The following is a 6,000-nucleotide window of genomic DNA, read 5'->3' on the forward strand; positions in this document are numbered from 1 at the left end:
AGCCCAGCTGACTTCCGGCGCTGCCGGCGGAGAAACCTGCCACGGGTGTCCCGCAGCCACACTGCATTTTTACATTATTTCAATTATTATTATAATTAACTCACGGGGCCCGGGACGCCAACCCCGGCAGACCCCCCCCCCCCCCCCCTGTTGACGGGCCTCAGTGGCTGTGGGAGTCTCTGGTAGGTTGTTCCAATTTTGGGGCGCACGGTAAGAGAAGGAGGAACGGCCGGATGATAAGTAGGTGAAAAAATAGGTGTAAAATCAGCGCTTATGCAAACAACAAAATATATTAATATAGAGATAACCTTAGATACAATGTCCAAATGGTAGTCCTGGAGCTGCCTAAAGAGATTGTTCTGGTATCTTTCACCCAGATTTGGATTGGTGGAAAAAGGCAACCTCCTCTGGCGCTGAGGCAAGGGTGTAGAGGGATATGCTTGAAATTTCTTCTGTTGGACTGTGACCTCAGGAAAAGAGAGAAAAAGACAAAACATGCAGGAAGCCTGCAATGGTGTATTACCCAAGGGATAACAATGATGTAAATATAAGGAGCAATTTATTATAAGGTTAAAATGACCATGGAAATGCAAAGTTATACAAACATGATTAAAATGAAATAAATGAATAAGTGCCTTGCACTGGGTGGTGGTATGAATGAGTGCCTAAGCACTACCCAAAACCTTGAACTTAGAACTTGGTCCAAGATTTCTTTGTTTGCTCCGCCTGGTTAAAATTGAAAACCTACTCACCAGACGTGAATAGGTAATAAGCACTGGTTTAGTGGTCTTTGCCGCCGGGATCGCCGTTAGCCTGGTGGTGTATTCGTCTGCTGCTGCCGGGGATCAGGTTCTGTGCTCCGTCATGAATCTCTTCCTGGAAAACACACGATCCGCTCGCGCAATGACGTCACCAGTGTTTGTCCACTGCTACGGTGTCCCAACGTTGCCAGAAAACCTTCCAACGCATTTCGAAAGCTCTATTGGTGTCTTTCTTCGTCAGGGAGAAGATGTGTGTTTTCCTCAATATCCAACTGCCCAGGAAATCTTGCCAACAGCATGGTTTATGCAATCTCGGGACCGAGGGTCTTCCACAGCACCAGTTGAAGTTACCGGATGGTGGTGATTATAATCACAATATGCTTTTATAACTTGTACCCTTGTGAGTGCATTTTTTACCCCCCCCCCTTCCCCCTCCCCTCAATAAATTTACGGTTTTACACTATGGGGCGTGCGCTCTCTCCTCTCTCTTTTCTGCAGATTCCATTCGGATGTGGTTAATCCTCTGAGAGCAGCCGGAGACCCCCAACACCTATTTTTATTTTTCATCATTGAACATTCTTTTTGAGGACTGGTCTTTACCCTCTTTTCATTTTTTCATTTTTTTATTTTCATTTATCTTCTTATTTATCTTTCTATTATTCATTTTTTATAGTGCATTTATTGTATTATATTGTTTTGTGTCACTTACCACTATATATATATATATATATATATATATATATATATATATATATATATATATATATATATATATATAATTTTTACACTACACATATGATAAACACTTGCCTTATATTAGGATAGGCACTTAGTAACACATATTTTTTTATTACACAATATTAATTGTATATAACAAACTCACCTAGTCACACCCCAACTAGGCGCTGCTTTTTTGTTATGTATGTATGTATGTGTATGTCAGTGTGTGTGTCTGTCTTTCTGTCTGTGTCCTGCCTGTATATGTGTGTGCCTCAGTGTGTGAGTGTGTGAATGTCTCAGTGTGTGTATGTCTCATTGTATGTGTGTTTGTGTGTGTGTATATATATATATGTGTGTGTGTGTGTGTGTGTGTGTGTGTGTGTGTGTGTGTGTGTGTGTGTGTGTGGTGACAGACAGTACATACAGTACTGACAACTTTGTTTAATTGCTCACTCACCCTCACTTTTCTTTTACTATACTAACAGTCTTCCCATTTTCAAGATCTATTAAAAATAACCCCCATTGTAAATTCTCAGAAAGGCTCCATAACTCAGCTCTCATCACAGCAGCATTGCAATCTCTGCAGCACCCTTACTTACAGATCACCCCCAAGAAGGCAGAGCAGGTTACTTATTCAATGGCATGATTCAATGTGCAATTTAAAGCTGGATTTGAAAGTCTAAATTTGAAAGCTACTGTACTGATAATAACAGGGGGGTGGGGGTGAGAGGATGAAGGGATTGGGGTTAACAGAGGATGAAGGGAGGGGGTATGAGAGGATGGGGGGATGAAAAGATGAAGGGAGGGGGTGAGAGGACAGAGGGGGGGTAGGAGGGTGAGAGGACAAGGGGAGAGCGAGAGAGAGGATGAGAAGGGGTGCAACAATCTTGGAATTTGTGTGAGGAGCATTAAGATTAGTATTGCTCGCCATGTACAGTATGACTGCAGGTCAGTTATTTATAAATTATTTGACCATTTTGTCATTTGTTCTAAATTTCACTCCAAGCATGCACCAATTTGCACTATTTCATATTCTATTTCCTAAAAATTTTTCACAGAAGGGCGCTCCCTCCCAAGACTACTCCCCAGATTTTTTACTAAATAGAATATAAATTGGTGCAAATTGGTGAACACTTGGAGTGAAATTTAGAAAAAATGACATAACAGTCAGGTCTTTTATAAATAACATTCTTCCCCACCAACGATTCTCGCACGCGTCGCACCTTTCACCATTGTGTCCAGTATTTTTGGACAAGCCACCTGGCAACCCTAGAAGAGCTAGTCAGGGACTCAGCGCTGCAGTGAGGAGCCTGCCATCATAAGTCTGGGCTCAGGCTATTGGACATTGCAACCCGTGGAAGCCTCTCCTGCGGTGTGGGACTTCTCGTGAGAGACGACACTGGATCTGCGGATCTTTTGTGAAGAATCTGCGACCGGGTGTTGGAACGCCCAGCAGGTATTACACAAGTGCACCAACAAACCGGTACCTTACAGGCGCTGATCCCACCTTGGGGGGTGGTGGGTTCTTTGGGGACACTTGGGAGGTTAAGTGACCAAGGAACTGGTCGGTCACGCTGGACATGGTGTGGGACAGACAGTGGTGGGAGGACACTATTCAAAGTGACGTGTGGCCATGGCTACTGGTGTGTAAATGTTATATGTATAGAGGTGTGCATTATATTCTATAAAGTAAAGCAGTACGTTATATACATATGCAAGGTATTATTGTTGTTCTTGTTCAGAGGAATCTCATGTATTGGGGATCCGGGGAAAGTGGAGGCGCTGCCAGTTCTTATATTGTTGCCCCAAGCTCCCAGTAGCAGAGGCTCAGATCTCTGTGAGCCAGCAGGTAAAGATAGCACCCGTAGACCCGCCTAGTCATAAGGAAAGAGGGCTATATACATATATATATATATATATATATATATATATATATATATATATATATATATATATATATATAATCCTAATTCCCCACTGGACAATTTACACATCACATCTGTTTCCAGTAAACACTATTATTAATGCTCTGGTTAATGTTCTACCAAACAGGGAACACGTTAGATTAGCAGAGAAGTTGCATTAAGTACACGAAAAGGGAGTTTGACCCCTTACTGAAGGTCTGTCTCCGTCGCACCCAATATATCTACTGTGTATTTACTCTACAGTATGTCATGTTTATTGAAAGTTTTGCATTTCACTTTTACAGTAGGGGAGCGCAAACTTTTTAAGCTGCGCCCCCCTGCCAGGCTTCTCCCGGTCTTGCTCCCCCTCTCCTACCTTCCACATGCGTCAAATGACGCTCCGGGGTCGCATGACGCCACGTGACCCGCGGCGTCATTTGATGCCGGCGACGCCACGTCACATGACCCCGCGTTGCCATGGAGACGCGTCTGAAACAAGGAAAGTTTCCTTGTTGCAGAGGCCTCGCGCAATCCCCCGCATTAAATGCCTGGGAAGAGCGCAGGTCCATTGCAATGGCCCACGCCCCCCCAGACAAAACTCCCGCCCCCCAGTTTGCACACCGCTGGTTTACAGTATTCTTATTGGTTTTTCTTTAACATAGTTGTTGTCCCTTTTGTTAGCACGTGTTCCTTATGTAGCCAGCGTCCCTCCTGTCCCCCGGTTCCTTTCCCCCTTGCTTGTGTGCTGCTGCGGGGGCGAGCGCATCGTCCGGGTGCTCCCGGCAACATCAGTGGCAGGGCGTCGCCATCTTTACTGTGTCCACGCAGGTGCGGAGGCTCGTGCATGCGCAGAGGTGACACGGTGGCCATCTTGCATTTGGCGTAAGGCTCGCGCGTGCGCAGATGTGATGCGGCGGCCATTACAGGGAGTGAGAAGAGGCGCTCCATAGACAGGGGCATCCCCCAGTTCGCACATGCGCAGTTAGCAGCGGTGGCCATTGCGCACACGGCCCCAATGTTAAAGAGGGCCATAAAGGACTACAACACACAGCAGCCTCTGGGGACTGCCCTATGATCCCTGTCACATGCAGCCAGACAGCCAGTAGAGTTTGCAGCTTCTCCTGCTGGAGAAAGATACAATGTTGCGCACAGACCATGGGAGTCAGTTGGTGATGGGATAAGGTAGGGGAAGGTGTGTGTAGGGAACAAGTGGCTTCTTACACTAGGCCAGGTTACTCCCTAGGCCCCAGCTAGGCTCAACTCCCCGTTTGTGGCTGCTTTAGGGAAGGCCCCTTAGGTAGAGACCTTGCCCTGTTTGCAGTCAGCTTAGTCAGGGACACAGCTGCAGTGCTGCGTGCTATGACAGAAGGGTCAGTGTTGCAGTGGAGTATTCTCTGCAGAGCAGAGACAGAGACTGTCTGAGCGGTGAGCTTGCTCAGAAGGAGACCCCTAACGCTGAGGCTTCGGCGCTGGATACAGACGGGTCCTCTTCCACAGTTCTGCGCTACCCAGTTGCAGGAGCACCGGGCAGGTATTATCCAAGTCACCAAGTGCACCACCTATACACTTCATCTTAGTGGGCAGCGCTGTCCCACACGTGGGGTTAAGGCACTGTGAGAAGGAGGATAGTTGTGCTTAGTAGTGTTACAGGGTGACACTGAGGGTTATTGTTGATGTATGTGTAACCCATGTTCCCCCCCCCCCCGGTCGCAGATTGGACCCCTAGGGTGTAGTGAGGGCTGGCTACGTGTACTATGGTGGTGCGTACCTGTGAGGAACTGGAGGGCCTGAGTCTCCCACGATGGTATTGGGGATAACAGGGACAGGCTTCTGGGGTATATGCCTCCATCTTCTTTAGCAACGGTGGTGCAGCGCCTCCATCTCTGGCGAGCCCTATAGGGGTAGGGTGAAATCCTCCCAGAGAAGCCCTGGTCTCAGGGCGAGAGATTTCAGTCTCACACACAAGTCTTTGATAAAAGCAGCGATGTCTCTTTATTCTCTCTGTAGCAGCACACAGCAGCAGTTCATACACAGCAGCAGTTCATGTACAGTGTACAGGGTCTTGTCCTCCACTCCTTCTCCTCCAGGCTGTACCCCTGCAGGATGGGCTGTATGGGGCTTCAATACCGCCGACACCCACCCCAAGGGTATACCCTCTGGGTGAGGATAGATTTCCACCCCCCCTCACCTCCTGAGCAGGGTGAGGGGCATTGGTTCACCGCACCATAGTGCTATCAGCTCTAAACAGGCTGGTCTTTAGCTTCTTCTCCTAGCACAGGTATCACTCTAATCATGACCTCTCAGGTCAGTCGCTCCAACACTTCTCTGCTTCCAGGACAGAACTGCTTGTCTCTAACAGGAACAGGCAACACTAAGTTTAGACAGCCCCACCCCTCATGATGTCAGCAAGCCCCTCCCCTGTGTCTCATGCCTTCCACACAGAGTCAGGGGCCTACCTCCACCAATCAAGGTAGGGCTTGAAGCGGGGGAAACCCATGATAACTACTGGCGGCCTGCCCTTAGCAGGACTTACACCAGTAGGAGAAAGATATATAGCCCCCATTTCTTACCAGGGCTACATATGTGTTATGTTTGATTCTGCAAATAGTAAACTG

The sequence above is a fragment of the Ascaphus truei genome, chromosome 7 (assembly GCF_040206685.1).
Source record: "Ascaphus truei isolate aAscTru1 chromosome 7, aAscTru1.hap1, whole genome shotgun sequence".
In the NCBI taxonomy this organism is placed as follows: domain Eukaryota; kingdom Metazoa; phylum Chordata; class Amphibia; order Anura; family Ascaphidae; genus Ascaphus; species Ascaphus truei.